Below are 22,975 nucleotides of genomic sequence, written 5' to 3' on the forward strand. Positions count from 1 at the left end.
GCCCGAGTGGAGCACATTTTGACTGCTTTTTTAAAAACATCATTGTACATTGAAATTTCTGCTTGCGTATGCTTTAGAAGCAAGAATTAAGAGGACTACATTCATTATTTCAGCTGAAAAATGCTTAGTTTATGATTTATAGTCAACATTAATGAAATGTTCCAAACAAGCGTTTTCAGCCCGAGTGGAGCACATTTTGACCCTTTTTTTAAAAACATCATTGTACATTGAAATTTCTGCTTGCGTATGCTTTAGAAGCAAGAATTAAGAGGACTACATTCATTATTTCAGCTGAAAAATGCTTAGTTTTTGATTTGTAGTCAACATTAATGAAATGTCCCCAACAGCGTTTTCAGCCCGAGTGGAGCGCATTTTGACTGTTTTTTTTAAAAACATCATTGTACATTGAAATTTCTGCTTGCGTATGCTTTAGAAGCAAGAATTAAGAGGACTACATTCATTATTTCAGCTGAAAAATGCTTAGTTTATGATTTATAGTCAACATTAAGGAAATGTTCCGAACAAGCGTTTTCAGCCCGAGTGGAGCACATTTTGACCGTTTTTTAAAAAACATCATTGTACATTGAAATTTCTTTTTGCGTATGCTTTAGAAGCAAGAATTAAGAGGACTACATTCATTATTTCAGCTGAAAAATGCTTAGTTTATGATTTATAGTCAACATTAATGTCATGTCCCAAACAAGCGTTTTCAGCCCGAGTGGAGCACATTTTGACTGCTTTTTTAAAAACATCATTGTACATTGAAATTTCTGCTTGCGTATGCTTTAGAAGCAAGAATTAAGAGGACTACATTCATTATTTCAGCTGAAAAATGCTTAGTTTATGATTTATAGTCAACATTAATGAAATGTTCCAAACAAGCGTTTTCAGCCCGAGTGGAGCACATTTTGACCCTTTTTTTAAAAACATCATTGTACATTGAAATTTCTGCTTGCGTATGCTTTAGAAGCAAGAATTAAGAGGACTACATTCATTATTTCAGCTGAAAAATGCTTAGTTTATGATTTATAGTCAACATTAATGTCATGTCCCAAACAAGCGTTTTCAGCCCGAGTGGAGCACATTTTGACTGTTTTTTTAAAAACATCATTGTACATTGAAATTTCTGCTTGCGTATGCTTTAGAAGCAAGAATTAAGAGGACTACATTCATTATTTCAGCTGAAAAATGCTTAGTTTATGATTTATAGTCAACATTAATGAAATGTTCCAAACAAGCGTTTTCAGCCCGAGTGGAGCACATATTGACCCTTTTTTTAAAAACATCATTGTACATTGAAATTTCTGCTTGCGTATGCTTTAGAAGCAAGAATTAAGAGGACTACATTCATTATTTCAGCTGAAAAATGCTTAGTTTTTGATTTGTAGTCAACATTAATGAAATGTCCCCAACAGCGTTTTCAGCCCGAGTGGAGCGCATTTTGACTGTTTTTTTTAAAAACATCATTGTACATTGAAATTTCTGCTTGCGTATGCTTTAGAAGCAAGAATTAAGAGGACTACATTCATTATTTCAGCTGAAAAATGCTTAGTTTATGATTTATAGTCAACATTAAGGAAATGTTCCAAACAAGCGTTTTCAGCCCGAGTGGAGCACATTTTGACCGTTTTTTTAAAAACATCATTGTACATTGAAATTTCTGCTTGCGTATGCTTTAGAAGCAAGAATTAAGAGGACTACATTCATTATTTCAGCTGAAAAATGCTTAGTTTATGATTTATAGTCAACATTAATGAAATGTTCCAAACAAGCGTTTTCAGCCCGAGTGGAGCACATTTTGACCCTTTTTTTAAAAACATCATTGTACATTGAAATTTCTGCTTGCGTATGCTTTAGAAGCAAGAATTAAGAGGACTACATTCATTATTTCAGCTGAAAAATGCTTAGTTTTTGATTTGTAGTCAACATTAATGAAATGTCCCCAACAGCGTTTTCAGCCCGAGTGGAGCGCATTTTGACTGTTTTTTCTAAAAACATCATTGTACATTGAAATTTCTGCTTGCGTATGCTTTAGAAGCAAGAATTAAGAGGACTACATTCATTATTTCAGCTGAAAAATGCTTAGTTTATGATTTATAGTCAACATTAAGGAAATGTTCCGAACAAGCGTTTTCAGCCCGAGTGGAGCACATTTTTACCGTTTTTTAAAAAACATCATTGTACATTGAAATTTCTTTTTGCGTATGCTTTAGAAGCAAGAATTAAGAGGACTACATTCATTATTTCAGCTGAAAAATGCTTAGTTTATGATTTATAGTCAACATTAATGTAATGTCCCAAACAAGCGTTTTCAGCCCGAGTGGAGCACATTTTGACTGTTTTTTTAAAAACATCATTGTACATTGAAATTTCTGCTTGCGTATGCTTTAGAAGCAAGAATTAAGAGGACTACATTCATTATTTCAGCTGAAAAATGCTTAGTTTATGATTTATAGTCAACATTAATGTCATGTCCCAAACAAGCGTTTTCAGCCCGAGTGGAGCACATTTTGACTGTTTTTTTAAAAACATCATTGTACATTGAAATTTCTGCTTGCGTATGCTTTAGAAGCAAGAATTAAGAGGACTACATTCATTATTTCAGCTGAAAAATGCTTAGTTTATGATTTATAGTCAACATTAATGAAATGTTCCAAACAAGCGTTTTCAGCCCGAGTGGAGCACATTTTGACCCTTTTTTTAAAAACATCATTGTACATTGAAATTTCTGCTTGCGTATGCTTTAGAAGCAAGAATTAAGAGGACTACATTCATTATTTCAGCTGAAAAATGCTTAGTTTTTGATTTGTAGTCAACATTAATGAAATGTCCCCAACAGCGTTTTCAGCCCGAGTGGAGCGCATTTTGACTGTTTTTTTTAAAAACATCATTGTACATTGAAATTTCTGCTTGCGTATGCTTTAGAAGCAAGAATTAAGAGGACTACATTCATTATTTCAGCTGAAAAATGCTTAGTTTATGATTTATAGTCAACATTAAGGAAATGTTCCAAACAAGCGTTTTCAGCCCGAGTGGAGCACATTTTGACCGTTTTTTTAAAAACATCATTGTACATTGAAATTTCTGCTTGCGTATGCTTTAGAAGCAAGAATTAAGAGGACTACATTCATTATTTCAGCTGAAAAATGCTTAGTTTATGATTTATAGTCAACATTAATGAAATGTTCCAAACAAGCGTTTTCAGCCCGAGTGGAGCACATTTTGACTGTTTTTTTAAAAACATCATTGTACATTGAAATTTCTGCTTGCGTATGCTTTAGAAGCAAGAATTAAGAGGACTACATTCATTATTTCAGCTGAAAAATGCTTAGTTTTTGATTTGTAGTCAACATTAATGAAATGTCCCCAACAGCGTTTTCAGCCCGAGTGGAGCGCATTTTGACTGTTTTTTCTAAAAACATCATTGTACATTGAAATTTCTGCTTGCGTATGCTTTAGAAGCAAGAATTAAGAGGACTACATTCATTATTTCAGCTGAAAAATGCTTAGTTTATGATTTATAGTCAACATTAAGGAAATGTTCCGAACAAGCGTTTTCAGCCCGAGTGGAGCACATTTTGACCGTTTTTTAAAAAACATCATTGTACATTGAAATTTCTTTTTGCGTATGCTTTAGAAGCAAGAATTAAGAGGACTACATTCATTATTTCAGCTGAAAAATGCTTAGTTTATGATTTATAGTCAACATTAATGTAATGTCCCAAACAAGCGTTTTCAGCCCGAGTGGAGCACATTTTGACTGTTTTTTTAAAAACATCATTGTACATTGAAATTTCTGCTTGCGTATGCTTTAGAAGCAAGAATTAAGAGGACTACATTCATTATTTCAGCTGAAAAATGCTTAGTTTATGATTTATAGTCAACATTAATGAAATGTCCCCAACAGCGTTTTCAGCCCGAGTGGAGCACATTTTGACTGTTTTTTTAAAAACATCATTGTACATTGAAATTTCTGCTTGCGTATGCTTTAGAAGCAAGAATTAAGAGGACTACATTCATTATTTCAGCTGAAAAATGCTTAGTTTATGATTTATAGTCAACATTAATGTCATGTCCCAAACAAGCGTTTTCAGCCCGAGTGGAGCACATTTTGACTGTTTTTTTAAAAACATCATTGTACATTGAAATTTCTGCTTGCGTATGCTTTAGAAGCAAGAATTAAGAATACTACATTCATTATTTCAGCTGAAAAATGCTTAGTTTATGATTTATAGTCAACATTAATGAAATGTTCCAAACAAGCGTTTTCAGCCCGAGTGGAGCACATTTTGACCCTTTTTTTAAAAACATCATTGTACATTGAAATTTCTGCTTGCGTATGCTTTAGAAGCAAGAATTAAGAGGACTACATTCATTATTTCAGCTGAAAAATGCTTAGTTTTTGATTTGTAGTCAACATTAATGAAATGTCCCCAACAGCGTTTTCAGCCCGAGTGGAGCGCATTTTGACTGTTTTTTTTAAAAACATCATTGTACATTGAAATTTCTGCTTGCGTATGCTTTAGAAGCAAGAATTAAGAGGACTACATTCATTATTTCAGCTGAAAAATGCTTAGTTTATGATTTATAGTCAACATTAAGGAAATGTTCCGAACAAGCGTTTTCAGCCCGAGTGGAGCACATTTTGACCGTTTTTTAAAAAACATCATTGTACATTGAAATTTCTTTTTGCGTATGCTTTAGAAGCAAGAATTAAGAGGACTACATTCATTATTTCAGCTGAAAAATGCTTAGTTTATGATTTATAGTCAACATTAATGTAATGTCCCAAACAAGCGTTTTCAGACCGAGTGGAGCACATTTTGACTGCTTTTTTAAAAACATCATTGTACATTGAAATTTCTGCTTGCGTATGCTTTAGAAGCAAGAATTAAGAGGACTACATTCATTATTTCAGCTGAAAAATGCTTAGTTTATGATTTATAGTCAACATTAATGAAATGTTCCAAACAAGCGTTTTCAGCCCGAGTGGAGCACATTTTGACCCTTTTTTTAAAAACATCATTGTACATTGAAATTTCTGCTTGCGTATGCTTTAGAAGCAAGAATTAAGAGGACTACATTCATTATTTCAGCTGAAAAATGCTTAGTTTATGATTTATAGTCAACATTAATGTCATGTCCCAAACAAGCGTTTTCAGCCCGAGTGGAGCACATTTTGACTGTTTTTTTAAAAACATCATTGTACATTGAAATTTCTGCTTGCGTATGCTTTAGAAGCAAGAATTAAGAGGACTACATTCATTATTTCAGCTGAAAAATGCTTAGTTTATGATTTATAGTCAACATTAATGAAATGTTCCAAACAAGCGTTTTCAGCCCGAGTGGAGCACATTTTGACCCTTTTTTTAAAAACATCATTGTACATTGAAATTTCTGCTTGCGTATGCTTTAGAAGCAAGAATTAAGAGGACTACATTCATTATTTCAGCTGAAAAATGCTTAGTTTATGATTTATAGTCAACATTAATGTCATGTCCCAAACAAGCGTTTTCAGCCCGAGTGGAGCACATTTTGACTGTTTTTTTAAAAACATCATTGTACATTGAAATTTCTGCTTGCGTATGCTTTAGAAGCAAGAATTAAGAGGACTACATTCATTATTTCAGCTGAAAAATGCTTAGTTTATGATTTATAGTCAACATTAATGAAATGTTCCAAACAAGCGTTTTCAGCCCGAGTGGAGCACATTTTGACCCTTTTTTTAAAAACATCATTGTACATTGAAATTTCTGCTTGCGTATGCTTTAGAAGCAAGAATTAAGAGGACTACATTCATTATTTCAGCTGAAAAATGCTTAGTTTTTGATTTGTAGTCAACATTAATGAAATGTCCCCAACAGCGTTTTCAGCCCGAGTGGAGCGCATTTTGACTGTTTTTTTTAAAAACATCATTGTACATTGAAATTTCTGCTTGCGTATGCTTTAGAAGCAAGAATTAAGAGGACTACATTCATTATTTCAGCTGAAAAATGCTTAGTTTATGATTTATAGTCAACATTAAGGAAATGTTCCGAACAAGCGTTTTCAGCCCGAGTGGAGCACATTTTGACCGTTTTTTAAAAAACATCATTGTACATTGAAATTTCTTTTTGCGTATGCTTTAGAAGCAAGAATTAAGAGGACTACATTCATTATTTCAGCTGAAAAATGCTTAGTTTATGATTTATAGTCAACATTAATGTAATGTCCCAAACAAGCGTTTTCAGCCCGAGTGGAGCACATTTTGACTGTTTTTTTAAAAACATCATTGTACATTGAAATTTCTGCTTGCGTATGCTTTAGAAGCAAGAATTAAGAGGACTACATTCATAATTTCAGCTGAAAAATGCTTAGTTTATGATTTATAGTCAACATTAATGTCATGTCCCAAACAAGCGTTTTCAGCCCGAGTGGAGCACATTTTGACTGTTTTTTTAAAAACATCATTGTACATTGAAATTTCTGCTTGCGTATGCTTTAGAAGCAAGAATTAAGAGGACTACATTCATTATTTCAGCTGAAAAATGCTTAGTTTATGATTTATAGTCAACATTAATGAAATGTTCCAAACAAGCGTTTTCAGCCCGAGTGGAGCACATATTGACCCTTTTTTTAAAAACATCATTGTACATTGAAATTTCTGCTTGCGTATGCTTTAGAAGCAAGAATTAAGAGGACTACATTCATTATTTCAGCTGAAAAATGCTTAGTTTTTGATTTGTAGTCAACATTAATGAAATGTCCCCAACAGCGTTTTCAGCCCGAGTGGAGCGCATTTTGACTGTTTTTTTTAAAAACATCATTGTACATTGAAATTTCTGCTTGCGTATGCTTTAGAAGCAAGAATTAAGAGGACTACATTCATTATTTCAGCTGAAAAATGCTTAGTTTATGATTTATAGTCAACATTAAGGAAATGTTCCAAACAAGCGTTTTCAGCCCGAGTGGAGCACATTTTGACCGTTTTTTTAAAAACATCATTGTACATTGAAATTTCTGCTTGCGTATGCTTTAGAAGCAAGAATTAAGAGGACTACATTCATTATTTCAGCTGAAAAATGCTTAGTTTATGATTTATAGTCAACATTAATGAAATGTTCCAAACAAGCGTTTTCAGCCCGAGTGGAGCACATTTTGACCCTTTTTTTAAAAACATCATTGTACATTGAAATTTCTGCTTGCGTATGCTTTAGAAGCAAGAATTAAGAGGACTACATTCATTATTTCAGCTGAAAAATGCTTAGTTTATGATTTATAGTCAACATTAATGTCATGTCCCAAACAAGCGTTTTCAGCCCGAGTGGAGCACATTTTGACCCTTTTTTTAAAAACATCATTGTACATTGAAATTTCTGCTTGCGTATGCTTTAGAAGCAAGAATTAAGAGGACTACATTCATTATTTCAGCTGAAAAATGCTTAGTTTATGATTTATAGTCAACATTAATGTAATGTCCCAAACAAGCGTTTTCAGCCCGAGTGGAGCACATTTTGACCGTTTTTTTAAAAACATCATTGTACATTGAAATTTCTGTTTGCGTATGCTTTAGAAGCAAGAATTAAGAGGACTACATTCATTATTTCAGCTGAAAAATGCTTAGTTTATGATTTATAGTCAACATTAATGAAATGTCCCCAACAGCGTTTTCAGCCCGAGTGGAGCACATTTTGACTGCTTTTTTAAAAACATCATTGTACATTGAATTTTCTGTTTGTGTATGCTTTAGAAGCAAGAATTAAGAGGACTACATTCATTATTTCAGCTGAAAAATGCCTAGTTTATGATTTATAGTCAACATTAATGAAATGTCCCCAACAGCGTTTTCAGCCCGAGTGGAGCACATTTTGACTGTTTTTTTAAAAACATCATTGTACATTGAAATTTCTGCTTGCGTATGCTTTAGAAGCAAGAATTAAGAGGACTACATTCATTATTTCAGCTGAAAAATGCTTAGTTTTTGATTTATAGTCAACATTAATGAAATGTCCCCAACAGCGTTTTCAGCCCGAGTGGAGCACATTTTGACTGTTTTTTTTAAAAACATCATTGTACATTGAAATTTCTGCTTGCGTATGCTTTAGAAGCAAGAATTAAAAGGACTACATTCATTATTTCAGCTGAAAAATGCTTAGTTTATGATTTATAGTCAACATTAATGAAATGTCCCCAACAGCGTTTTCAGCCCGAGTGGAGCACATTTTGACTGTTTTTTTAAAAACATCATTGTACATTGAAATTTCTGCTTGCGTATGCTTTAGAAGCAAGAATTAAGAGGACTACATTCATTATTTCAGCTGAAAAATGCTTAGTTTATGATTTATAGTCAACATTAATGAAATGTTCCAAACAAGCGTTTTCAGCCCGAGTGGAGCACATTTTGACTGTTTTTTTAAAAACATCATTGTACATTGAAATTTCTGCTTGCGTATGCTTTAGAAGCAAGAATTAAGAGGACTACATTCATTATTTCAGCTGAAAAATGCTTAGTTTATGATTTATAGTCAACATTAATGTCATGTCCCAAACAAGCGTTTTCAGCCCGAGTGGAGCACATTTTGACTGTTTTTTTAAAAACATCATTGTACATTGAAATTTCTGCTTGCGTATGCTTTAGAAGCAAGAATTAAGAGGACTACATTCATTATTTCAGCTGAAAAATGCTTAGTTTATGATTTATAGTCAACATTAATGAAATGTTCCAAACAAGCGTTTTCAGCCCGAGTGGAGCACATTTTGACCGTTTTTTAAAAAACATCATTGTACATTGAAATTTCTTTTTGCGTATGCTTTAGAAGCAAGAATTAAGAGGACTACATTCATTATTTCAGCTGAAAAATGCTTAGTTTATGATTTATAGTCAACATTAATGTCATGTCCCAAACAAGCGTTTTCAGCCCGAGTGGAGCACATTTTGACTGCTTTTTTAAAAACATCATTGTACATTGAAATTTCTGCTTGCGTATGCTTTAGAAGCAAGAATTAAGAGGACTACATTCATTATTTCAGCTGAAAAATGCTTAGTTTATGATTTATAGTCAACATTAATGAAATGTTCCAAACAAGCGTTTTCAGCCCGAGTGGAGCACATTTTGACCCTTTTTTTAAAAACATCATTGTACATTGAAATTTCTGCTTGCGTATGCTTTAGAAGCAAGAATTAAGAGGACTACATTCATTATTTCAGCTGAAAAATGCTTAGTTTTTGATTTGTAGTCAACATTAATGAAATGTCCCCAACAGCGTTTTCAGCCCGAGTGGAGCGCATTTTGACTGTTTTTTTTAAAAACATCATTGTACATTGAAATTTCTGCTTGCGTATGCTTTAGAAGCAAGAATTAAGAGGACTACATTCATTATTTCAGCTGAAAAATGCTTAGTTTATGATTTATAGTCAACATTAAGGAAATGTTCCGAACAAGCGTTTTCAGCCCGAGTGGAGCACATTTTGACCGTTTTTTAAAAAACATCATTGTACATTGAAATTTCTTTTTGCGTATGCTTTAGAAGCAAGAATTAAGAGGACTACATTCATTATTTCAGCTGAAAAATGCTTAGTTTATGATTTATAGTCAACATTAATGTCATGTCCCAAACAAGCGTTTTCAGCCCGAGTGGAGCACATTTTGACTGTTTTTTTAAAAACATCATTGTACATTGAAATTTCTGCTTGCGTATGCTTTAGAAGCAAGAATTAAGAGGACTACATTCATTATTTCAGCTGAAAAATGCTTAGTTTATGATTTATAGTCAACATTAATGAAATGTTCCAAACAAGCGTTTTCAGCCCGAGTGGAGCACATTTTGACCCTTTTTTTAAAAACATCATTGTACATTGAAATTTCTGCTTGCGTATGCTTTAGAAGCAAGAATTAAGAGGACTACATTCATTATTTCAGCTGAAAAATGCTTAGTTTATGATTTATAGTCAACATTAATGTCATGTCCCAAACAAGCGTTTTCAGCCCGAGTGGAGCACATTTTGACTGTTTTTTTAAAAACATCATTGTACATTGAAATTTCTGCTTGCGTATGCTTTAGAAGCAAGAATTAAGAGGACTACATTCATTATTTCAGCTGAAAAATGCTTAGTTTATGATTTATAGTCAACATTAATGAAATGTTCCAAACAAGCGTTTTCAGCCCGAGTGGAGCACATTTTGACCCTTTTTTTAAAAACATCATTGTACATTGAAATTTCTGCTTGCGTATGCTTTAGAAGCAAGAATTAAGAGGACTACATTCATTATTTCAGCTGAAAAATGCTTAGTTTATGATTTATAGTCAACATTAATGTCATGTCCCAAACAAGCGTTTTCAGCCCGAGTGGAGCACATTTTGACTGTTTTTTTAAAAACATCATTGTACATTGAAATTTCTGCTTGCGTATGCTTTAGAAGCAAGAATTAAGAGGACTACATTCATTATTTCAGCTGAAAAATGCTTAGTTTATGATTTATAGTCAACATTAATGAAATGTTCCAAACAAGCGTTTTCAGCCCGAGTGGAGCACATTTTGACCCTTTTTTTAAAAACATCATTGTACATTGAAATTTCTGCTTGCGTATGCTTTAGAAGCAAGAATTAAGAGGACTACATTCATTATTTCAGCTGAAAAATGCTTAGTTTATGATTTATAGTCAACATTAATGTAATGTCCCAAACAAGCGTTTTCAGCCCGAGTGGAGCACATTTTGACCGTTTTTTTAAAAACATCATTGTACATTGAAATTTCTTTTTGCGTATGCTTTAGAAGCAAGAATTAAGAGGACTACATTCATTATTTCAGCTGAAAAATGCTTAGTTTATGATTTATAGTCAACATTAATGAAATGTCCCCAACAGCGTTTTCAGCCCGAGTGGAGCACATTTTGACCGTTTTTTTAAAAACATCATTGTACATTGAATTTTCTGTTTGTGTATGCTTTAGAAGCAAGAATTAAGAGGACTACATTCATTATTTCAGCTGAAAAATGCTTAGTTTATGATTTATAGTCAACATTAATGAAATGTCCCCAACAGCGTTTTCAGCCCGAGTGGAGCACATTTTGACTGTTTTTTTAAAAACATCATTGTACATTGAAATTTCTGCTTGCGTATGCTTTAGAAGCAAGAATTAAGAGGACTACATTCATTATTTCAGCTGAAAAATGCTTAGTTTTTGATTTATAGTCAACATTAATGAAATGTCCCCAACAGCGTTTTCAGCCCGAGTGGAGCACATTTTGACTGTTTTTTTTAAAAACATCATTGTACATTGAAATTTCTGCTTGCGTATGCTTTAGAAGCAAGAATTAAAAGGACTACATTCATTATTTCAGCTGAAAAATGCTTAGTTTATGATTTATAGTCAACATTAATGAAATGTCCCCAACAGCGTTTTCAGCCCGAGTGGAGCACATTTTGACTGTTTTTTTAAAAACATCATTGTACATTGAAATTTCTGCTTGCGTATGCTTTAGAAGCAAGAATTAAGAGGACTACATTCATTATTTCAGCTGAAAAATGCTTAGTTTATGATTTATAGTCAACATTAATGAAATGTTCCAAACAAGCGTTTTCAGCCCGAGTGGAGCACATTTTGACTGTTTTTTTAAAAACATCATTGTACATTGAAATTTCTGCTTGCGTATGCTTTAGAAGCAAGAATTAAGAGGACTACATTCATTATTTCAGCTGAAAAATGCTTAGTTTATGATTTATAGTCAACATTAATGTCATGTCCCAAACAAGCGTTTTCAGCCCGAGTGGAGCACATTTTGACTGTTTTTTTAAAAACATCATTGTACATTGAAATTTCTGCTTGCGTATGCTTTAGAAGCAAGAATTAAGAGGACTACATTCATTATTTCAGCTGAAAAATGCTTAGTTTATGATTTATAGTCAACATTAATGAAATGTTCCAAACAAGCGTTTTCAGCCCGAGTGGAGCACATTTTGACCCTTTTTTAAAAACATCATTGTACATTGAAATTTCTGCTTGCGTATGCTTTAGAAGCAAGAATTAAGAGGACTACATTCATTATTTCAGCTGAAAAATGCTTAGTTTTTGATTTGTAGTCAACATTAATGAAATGTCCCCAACAGCGTTTTCAGCCCGAGTGGAGCGCATTTTGACTGTTTTTTTTAAAAACATCATTGTACATTGAAATTTCTGCTTGCGTATGCTTTAGAAGCAAGAATTAAGAGGACTACATTCATTATTTCAGCTGAAAAATGCTTAGTTTATGATTTATAGTCAACATTAAGGAAATGTTCCGAACAAGCGTTTTCAGCCCGAGTGGAGCACATTTTGACCGTTTTTTAAAAAACATCATTGTACATTGAAATTTCTTTTTGCGTATGCTTTAGAAGCAAGAATTAAGAGGACTACATTCATTATTTCAGCTGAAAAATGCTTAGTTTATGATTTATAGTCAACATTAATGTCATGTCCCAAACAAGCGTTTTCAGCCCGAGTGGAGCACATTTTGACTGTTTTTTTAAAAACATCATTGTACATTGAAATTTCTGCTTGCGTATGCTTTAGAAGCAAGAATTAAGAGGACTACATTCATTATTTCAGCTGAAAAATGCTTAGTTTATGATTTATAGTCAACATTAATGAAATGTTCCAAACAAGCGTTTTCAGCCCGAGTGGAGCACATTTTGACCCTTTTTTTAAAAACATCATTGTACATTGAAATTTCTGCTTGCGTATGCTTTAGAAGCAAGAATTAAGAGGACTACATTCATTATTTCAGCTGAAAAATGCTTAGTTTTTGATTTGTAGTCAACATTAATGAAATGTCCCCAACAGCGTTTTCAGCCCGAGTGGAGCGCATTTTGACTGTTTTTTTTAAAAACATCATTGTACATTGAAATTTCTGCTTGCGTATGCTTTAGAAGCAAGAATTAAGAGGACTACATTCATTATTTCAGCTGAAAAATGCTTAGTTTATGATTTATAGTCAACATTAAGGAAATGTTCCGAACAAGCGTTTTCAGCCCGAGTGGAGCACATTTTGACCGTTTTTTAAAAAACATCATTGTACATTGAAATTTCTTTTTGCGTATGCTTTAGAAGCAAGAATTAAGAGGACTACATTCATTATTTCAGCTGAAAAATGCTTAGTTTATGATTTATAGTCAACATTAATGTAATGTCCCAAACAAGCGTTTTCAGACCGAGTGGAGCACATTTTGACTGCTTTTTTAAAAACATCATTGTACATTGAAATTTCTGCTTGCGTATGCTTTAGAAGCAAGAATTAAGAGGACTACATTCATTATTTCAGCTGAAAAATGCTTAGTTTATGATTTATAGTCAACATTAATGAAATGTTCCAAACAAGCGTTTTCAGCCCGAGTGGAGCGCATTTTGACTGTTTTTTTTAAAAACATCATTGTACATTGAAATTTCTGCTTGCGTATGCTTTAGAAGCAAGAATTAAGAGGACTACATTCATTATTTCAGCTGAAAAATGCTTAGTTTATGATTTATAGTCAACATTAAGGAAATGTTCCGAACAAGCGTTTTCAGCCCGAGTGGAGCACATTTTGACCGTTTTTTAAAAAACATCATTGTACATTGAAATTTCTTTTTGCGTATGCTTTAGAAGCAAGAATTAAGAGGACTACATTCATTATTTCAGCTGAAAAATGCTTAGTTTATGATTTATAGTCAACATTAATGTCATGTCCCAAACAAGCGTTTTCAGCCCGAGTGGAGCACATTTTGACTGTTTTTTTAAAAACATCATTGTACATTGAAATTTCTGCTTGCGTATGCTTTAGAAGCAAGAATTAAGAGGACTACATTCATTATTTCAGCTGAAAAATGCTTAGTTTATGATTTATAGTCAACATTAATGAAATGTTCCAAACAAGCGTTTTCAGCCCGAGTGGAGCACATTTTGACCCTTTTTTTAAAAACATCATTGTACATTGAAATTTCTGCTTGCGTATGCTTTAGAAGCAAGAATTAAGAGGACTACATTCATTATTTCAGCTGAAAAATGCTTAGTTTTTGATTTGTAGTCAACATTAATGAAATGTCCCCAACAGCGTTTTCAGCCCGAGTGGAGCGCATTTTGACTGTTTTTTTTAAAAACATCATTGTACATTGAAATTTCTGCTTGCGTATGCTTTAGAAGCAAGAATTAAGAGGACTACATTCATTATTTCAGCTGAAAAATGCTTAGTTTATGATTTATAGTCAACATTAATGTCATGTCCCAAACAAGCGTTTTCAGCCCGAGTGGAGCACATTTTGACTGTTTTTTTAAAAACATCATTGTACATTGAAATTTCTGCTTGCGTATGCTTTAGAAGCAAGAATTAAGAGGACTACATTCATTATTTCAGCTGAAAAATGCTTAGTTTATGATTTATAGTCAACATTAATGAAATGTTCCAAACAAGCGTTTTCAGCCCGAGTGGAGCACATTTTGACCCTTTTTTTAAAAACATCATTGTACATTGAAATTTCTGCTTGCGTATGCTTTAGAAGCAAGAATTAAGAGGACTACATTCATTATTTCAGCTGAAAAATGCTTAGTTTTTGATTTGTAGTCAACATTAATGAAATGTCCCCAACAGCGTTTTCAGCCCGAGTGGAGCGCATTTTGACTGTTTTTTTTAAAAACATCATTGTACATTGAAATTTCTGCTTGCGTATGCTTTAGAAGCAAGAATTAAGAGGACTACATTCATTATTTCAGCTGAAAAATGCTTAGTTTATGATTTATAGTCAACATTAAGGAAATGTTCCGAACAAGCGTTTTCAGCCCGAGTGGAGCACATTTTGACCGTTTTTTAAAAAACATCATTGTACATTGAAATTTCTTTTTGCGTATGCTTTAGAAGCAAGAATTAAGAGGACTACATTCATTATTTCAGCTGAAAAATGCTTAGTTTATGATTTATAGTCAACATTAATGTAATGTCCCAAACAAGCGTTTTCAGCCCGAGTGGAGCACATTTTGACTGTTTTTTTAAAAACATCATTGTACATTGAAATTTCTGCTTGCGTATGCTTTAGAAGCAAGAATTAAGAGGACTACATTCATAATTTCAGCTGAAAAATGCTTAGTTTATGATTTATAGTCAACATTAATGTCATGTCCCAAACAAGCGTTTTCAGCCCGAGTGGAGCACATTTTGACTGTTTTTTTAAAAACATCATTGTACATTGAAATTTCTGCTTGCGTATGCTTTAGAAGCAAGAATTAAGAGGACTACATTCATAATTTCAGCTGAAAAATGCTTAGTTTATGATTTATAGTCAACATTAATGTCATGTCCCAAACAAGCGTTTTCAGCCCGAGTGGAGCACATTTTGACTGTTTTTTTAAAAACATCATTGTACATTGAAATTTCTGCTTGCGTATGCTTTAGAAGCAAGAATTAAGAGGACTACATTCATTATTTCAGCTGAAAAATGCTTAGTTTATGATTTATAGTCAACATTAATGAAATGTTCCAAACAAGCGTTTTCAGCCCGAGTGGAGCACATATTGACCCTTTTTTTAAAAACATCATTGTACATTGAAATTTCTGCTTGCGTATGCTTTAGAAGCAAGAATTAAGAGGACTACATTCATTATTTCAGCTGAAAAATGCTTAGTTTTTGATTTGTAGTCAACATTAATGAAATGTCCCCAACAGCGTTTTCAGCCCGAGTGGAGCGCATTTTGACTGTTTTTTTTAAAAACATCATTGTACATTGAAATTTCTGCTTGCGTATGCTTTAGAAGCAAGAATTAAGAGGACTACATTCATTATTTCAGCTGAAAAATGCTTAGTTTATGATTTATAGTCAACATTAAGGAAATGTTCCAAACAAGCGTTTTCAGCCCGAGTGGAGCACATTTTGACCCTTTTTTTAAAAACATCATTGTACATTGAAATTTCTGCTTGCGTATGCTTTAGAAGCAAGAATTAAGAGGACTACATTCATTATTTCAGCTGAAAAATGCTTAGTTTATGATTTATAGTCAACATTAATGAAATGTTCCAAACAAGCGTTTTCAGCCCGAGTGGAGCACATTTTGACCCTTTTTTTAAAAACATCATTGTACATTGAAATTTCTGCTTGCGTATGCTTTAGAAGCAAGAATTAAGAGGACTACATTCATTATTTCAGCTGAAAAATGCTTAGTTTATGATTTATAGTCAACATTAATGTCATGTCCCAAACAAGCGTTTTCAGCCCGAGTGGAGCACATTTTGACCCTTTTTTTAAAAACATCATTGTACATTGAAATTTCTGCTTGCGTATGCTTTAGAAGCAAGAATTAAGAGGACTACATTCATTATTTCAGCTGAAAAATGCTTAGTTTATGATTTATAGTCAACATTAATGTAATGTCCCAAACAAGCGTTTTCAGCCCGAGTGGAGCACATTTTGACCGTTTTTTTAAAAACATCATTGTACATTGAAATTTCTGTTTGCGTATGCTTTAGAAGCAAGAATTAAGAGGACTACATTCATTATTTCAGCTGAAAAATGCTTAGTTTATGATTTATAGTCAACATTAATGAAATGTCCCCAACAGCGTTTTCAGCCCGAGTGGAGCACATTTTGACTGCTTTTTTAAAAACATCATTGTACATTGAATTTTCTGTTTGTGTATGCTTTAGAAGCAAGAATTAAGAGGACTACATTCATTATTTCAGCTGAAAAATGCCTAGTTTATGATTTATAGTCAACATTAATGAAATGTCCCCAACAGCGTTTTCAGCCCGAGTGGAGCACATTTTGACTGTTTTTTTAAAAACATCATTGTACATTGAAATTTCTGCTTGCGTATGCTTTAGAAGCAAGAATTAAGAGGACTACATTCATTATTTCAGCTGAAAAATGCTTAGTTTTTGATTTATAGTCAACATTAATGAAATGTCCCCAACAGCGTTTTCAGCCCGAGTGGAGCACATTTTGACTGTTTTTTTTAAAAACATCATTGTACATTGAAATTTCTGCTTGCGTATGCTTTAGAAGCAAGAATTAAAAGGACTACATTCATTATTTCAGCTGAAAAATGCTTAGTTTATGATTTATAGTCAACATTAATGAAATGTCCCCAACAGCGTTTTCAGCCCGAGTGGAGCACATTTTGACTGTTTTTTTAAAAACATCATTGTACATTGAAATTTCTGCTTGCGTATGCTTTAGAAGCAAGAATTAAGAGGACTACATTCATTATTTCAGCTGAAAAATGCTTAGTTTATGATTTATAGTCAACATTAATGAAATGTTCCAAACAAGCGTTTTCAGCCCGAGTGGAGCACATTTTGACTGTTTTTTTAAAAACATCATTGTACATTGAAATTTCTGCTTGCGTATGCTTTAGAAGCAAGAATTAAGAGGACTACATTCATTATTTCAGCTGAAAAATGCTTAGTTTATGATTTATAGTCAACATTAATGTCATGTCCCAAACAAGCGTTTTCAGCCCGAGTGGAGCACATTTTGACTGTTTTTTTAAAAACATCATTGTACATTGAAATTTCTGCTTGCGTATGCTTTAGAAGCAAGAATTAAGAGGACTACATTCATTATTTCAGCTGAAAAATGCTTAGTTTATGATTTATAGTCAACATTAATGAAATGTTCCAAACAAGCGTTTTCAGCCCGAGTGGAGCACATTTTGACCGTTTTTTAAAAAACATCATTGTACATTGAAATTTCTTTTTGCGTATGCTTTAGAAGCAAGAATTAAGAGGACTACATTCATTATTTCAGCTGAAAAATGCTTAGTTTATGATTTATAGTCAACATTAATGTCATGTCCCAAACAAGCGTTTTCAGCCCGAGTGGAGCACATTTTGACTGCTTTTTTAAAAACATCATTGTACATTGAAATTTCTGCTTGCGTATGCTTTAGAAGCAAGAATTAAGAGGACTACATTCATTATTTCAGCTGAAAAATGCTTAGTTTATGATTTATAGTCAACATTAATGAAATGTTCCAAACAAGCGTTTTCAGCCCGAGTGGAGCACATTTTGACCCTTTTTTTAAAAACATCATTGTACATTGAAATTTCTGCTTGCGTATGCTTTAGAAGCAAGAATTAAGAGGACTACATTCATTATTTCAGCTGAAAAATGCTTAGTTTTTGATTTGTAGTCAACATTAATGAAATGTCCCCAACAGCGTTTTCAGCCCGAGTGGAGCGCATTTTGACTGTTTTTTTTAAAAACATCATTGTACATTGAAATTTCTGCTTGCGTATGCTTTAGAAGCAAGAATTAAGAGGACTACATTCATTATTTCAGCTGAAAAATGCTTAGTTTATGATTTATAGTCAACATTAAGGAAATGTTCCGAACAAGCGTTTTCAGCCCGAGTGGAGCACATTTTGACCGTTTTTTAAAAAACATCATTGTACATTGAAATTTCTTTTTGCGTATGCTTTAGAAGCAAGAATTAAGAGGACTACATTCATTATTTCAGCTGAAAAATGCTTAGTTTATGATTTATAGTCAACATTAATGTAATGTCCCAAACAAGCGTTTTCAGCCCGAGTGGAGCACATTTTGACTGTTTTTTTAAAAACATCATTGTACATTGAAATTTCTGCTTGCGTATGCTTTAGAAGCAAGAATTAAGAGGACTACATTCATTATTTCAGCTGAAAAATGCTTAGTTTATGATTTATAGTCAACATTAATGTCATGTCCCAAACAAGCGTTTTCAGCCCGAGTGGAGCACATTTTGACTGTTTTTTTAAAAACATCATTGTACATTGAAATTTCTGCTTGCGTATGCTTTAGAAGCAAGAATTAAGAGGACTACATTCATTATTTCAGCTGAAAAATGCTTAGTTTATGATTTATAGTCAACATTAATGAAATGTTCCAAACAAGCGTTTTCAGCCCGAGTGGAGCACATTTTGACCCTTTTTTTAAAAACATCATTGTACATTGAAATTTCTGCTTGCGTATGCTTTAGAAGCAAGAATTAAGAGGACTACATTCATTATTTCAGCTGAAAAATGCTTAGTTTATGATTTATAGTCAACATTAATGTCATGTCCCAAACAAGCGTTTTCAGCCCGAGTGGAGCACATTTTGACTGTTTTTTTAAAAACATCATTGTACATTGAAATTTCTGCTTGCGTATGCTTTAGAAGCAAGAATTAAGAGGACTACATTCATTATTTCAGCTGAAAAATGCTTAGTTTATGATTTATAGTCAACATTAATGAAATGTTCCAAACAAGCGTTTTCAGCCCGAGTGGAGCACATTTTGACCCTTTTTTTAAAAACATCATTGTACATTGAAATTTCTGCTTGCGTATGCTTTAGAAGCAAGAATTAAGAGGACTACATTCATTATTTCAGCTGAAAAATGCTTAGTTTATGATTTATAGTCAACATTAATGTCATGTCCCAAACAAGCGTTTTCAGCCCGAGTGGAGCACATTTTGACTGTTTTTTTAAAAACATCATTGTACATTGAAATTTCTGCTTGCGTATGCTTTAGAAGCAAGAATTAAGAGGACTACATTCATTATTTCAGCTGAAAAATGCTTAGTTTATGATTTATAGTCAACATTAATGAAATGTTCCAAACAAGCGTTTTCAGCCCGAGTGGAGCACATTTTGACCCTTTTTTTAAAAACATCATTGTACATTGAAATTTCTGCTTGCGTATGCTTTAGAAGCAAGAATTAAGAGGACTACATTCATTATTTCAGCTGAAAAATGCTTAGTTTATGATTTATAGTCAACATTAATGTCATGTCCCAAACAAGCGTTTTCAGCCCGAGTGGAGCACATTTTGACTGTTTTTTTAAAAACATCATTGTACATTGAAATTTCTGCTTGCGTATGCTTTAGAAGCAAGAATTAAGAGGACTACATTCATTATTTCAGCTGAAAAATGCTTAGTTTATGATTTATAGTCAACATTAATGAAATGTTCCAAACAAGCGTTTTCAGCCCGAGTGGAGCACATTTTGACCCTTTTTTTAAAAACATCATTGTACATTGAAATTTCTGCTTGCGTATGCTTTAGAAGCAAGAATTAAGAGGACTACATTCATTATTTCAGCTGAAAAATGCTTAGTTTTTGATTTGTAGTCAACATTAATGAAATGTCCCCAACAGCGTTTTCAGCCCGAGTGGAGCGCATTTTGACTGTTTTTTTTAAAAACATCATTGTACATTGAAATTTCTGCTTGCGTATGCTTTAGAAGCAAGAATTAAGAGGACTACATTCATTATTTCAGCTGAAAAATGCTTAGTTTATGATTTATAGTCAACATTAATGAAATGTTCCAAACAAGCGTTTTCAGCCCGAGTGGAGCACATTTTGACCGTTTTTTAAAAAACATCATTGTACATTGAAATTTCTTTTTGCGTATGCTTTAGAAGCAAGAATTAAGAGGACTACATTCATTATTTCAGCTGAAAAATGCTTAGTTTATGATTTATAGTCAACATTAATGTCATGTCCCAAACAAGCGTTTTCAGCCCGAGTGGAGCACATTTTGACTGCTTTTTTAAAAACATCATTGTACATTGAAATTTCTGCTTGCGTATGCTTTAGAAGCAAGAATTAAGAGGACTACATTCATTATTTCAGCTGAAAAATGCTTAGTTTATGATTTATAGTCAACATTAATGAAATGTTCCAAACAAGCGTTTTCAGCCCGAGTGGAGCACATTTTGACCCTTTTTTTAAAAACATCATTGTACATTGAAATTTCTGCTTGCGTATGCTTTAGAAGCAAGAATTAAGAGGACTACATTCATTATTTCAGCTGAAAAATGCTTAGTTTATGATTTATAGTCAACATTAATGTCATGTCCCAAACAAGCGTTTTCAGCCCGAGTGGAGCACATTTTGACTGTTTTTTTAAAAACATCATTGTACATTGAAATTTCTGCTTGCGTATGCTTTAGAAGCAAGAATTAAGAGGACTACATTCATTATTTCAGCTGAAAAATGCTTAGTTTATGATTTATAGTCAACATTAATGAAATGTTCCAAACAAGCGTTTTCAGCCCGAGTGGAGCGCATTTTGACTGTTTTTTTTAAAAACATCATTGTACATTGAAATTTCTGCTTGCGTATGCTTTAGAAGCAAGAATTAAGAGGACTACATTCATTATTTCAGCTGAAAAATGCTTAGTTTTTGATTTGTAGTCAACATTAATAAAATGTCCCCAACAGCGTTTTCAGCCCGAGTGGAGCGCATTTTGACTGTTTTTTTTAAAAACATCATTGTACATTGAAATTTCTGCTTGCGTATGCTTTAGAAGCAAGAATTAAGAGGACTACATTCATTATTTCAGCTGAAAAATGCTTAGTTTATGATTTATAGTCAACATTAAGGAAATGTTCCAAACAAGCGTTTTCAGCCCGAGTGGAGCACATTTTGACCGTTTTTTTAAAAACATCATTGTACATTGAAATTTCTGCTTGCGTATGCTTTAGAAGCAAGAATTAAGAGGACTACATTCATTATTTCAGCTGAAAAATGCTTAGTTTATGATTTATAGTCAACATTAATGAAATGTTCCAAACAAGCGTTTTCAGCCCGAGTGGAGCACATTTTGACCCTTTTTTTAAAAACATCATTGTACATTGAAATTTCTGCTTGCGTATGCTTTAGAAGCAAGAATTAAGAGGACTACATTCATTATTTCAGCTGAAAAATGCTTAGTTTTTGATTTGTAGTCAACATTAATGAAATGTCCCCAACAGCGTTTTCAGCCCGAGTGGAGCGCATTTTGACTGTTTTTTCTAAAAACATCATTGTACATTGAAATTTCTGCTTGCGTATGCTTTAGAAGCAAGAATTAAGAGGACTACATTCATTATTTCAGCTGAAAAATGCTTAGTTTATGATTTATAGTCAACATTAAGGAAATGTTCCGAACAAGCGTTTTCAGCCCGAGTGGAGCACATTTTGACTGTTTTTTTAAAAACATCATTGTACATTGAAATTTCTGCTTGCGTATGCTTTAGAAGCAAGAATTAAGAGGACTACATTCATTATTTCAGCTGAAAAATGCTTAGTTTATGATTTATAGTCAACATTAATGTCATGTCCCAAACAAGCGTTTTCAGCCCGAGTGGAGCACATTTTGACTGTTTTTTTAAAAACATCATTGTACATTGAAATTTCTGCTTGCGTATGCTTTAGAAGCAAGAATTAAGAGGACTACATTCATTATTTCAGCTGAAAAATGCTTAGTTTATGATTTATAGTCAACATTAATGAAATGTTCCAAACAAGCGTTTTCAGCCCGAGTGGAGCACATTTTGACCCTTTTTTTAAAAACATCATTGTACATTGAAATTTCTGCTTGCGTATGCTTTAGAAGCAAGAATTAAGAGGACTACATTCATTATTTCAGCTGAAAAATGCTTAGTTTTTGATTTGTAGTCAACATTAATGAAATGTCCCCAACAGCGTTTTCAGCCCGAGTGGAGCGCATTTTGACTGTTTTTTTTAAAAACATCATTGTACATTGAAATTTCTGCTTGCGTATGCTTTAGAAGCAAGAATTAAGAGGACTACATTCATTATTTCAGCTGAAAAATGCTTAGTTTATGATTTATAGTCAACATTAAGGAAATGTTCCAAACAAGCGTTTTCAGCCCGAGTGGAGCACATTTTGACCGTTTTTTTAAAAACATCATTGTACATTGAAATTTCTGCTTGCGTATGCTTTAGAAGCAAGAATTAAGAGGACTACATTCATTATTTCAGCTGAAAAATGCTTAGTTTATGATTTATAGTCAACATTAATGAAATGTTCCAAACAAGCGTTTTCAGCCCGAGTGGAGCACATTTTGACTGTTTTTTTAAAAACATCATTGTACATTGAAATTTCTGCTTGCGTATGCTTTAGAAGCAAGAATTAAGAGGACTACATTCATTATTTCAGCTGAAAAATGCTTAGTTTTTGATTTGTAGTCAACATTAATGAAATGTCCCCAACAGCGTTTTCAGCCCGAGTGGAGCGCATTTTGAC

Source organism: Hippichthys cyanospilos, chromosome 2 (assembly GCF_059441005.1).
Source record: "Hippichthys cyanospilos isolate Australia breed blue-spotted pipefish chromosome 2, RoL_Hcya_1.0, whole genome shotgun sequence".
In the NCBI taxonomy this organism is placed as follows: Eukaryota; Metazoa; Chordata; class Actinopteri; order Syngnathiformes; family Syngnathidae; genus Hippichthys; species Hippichthys cyanospilos.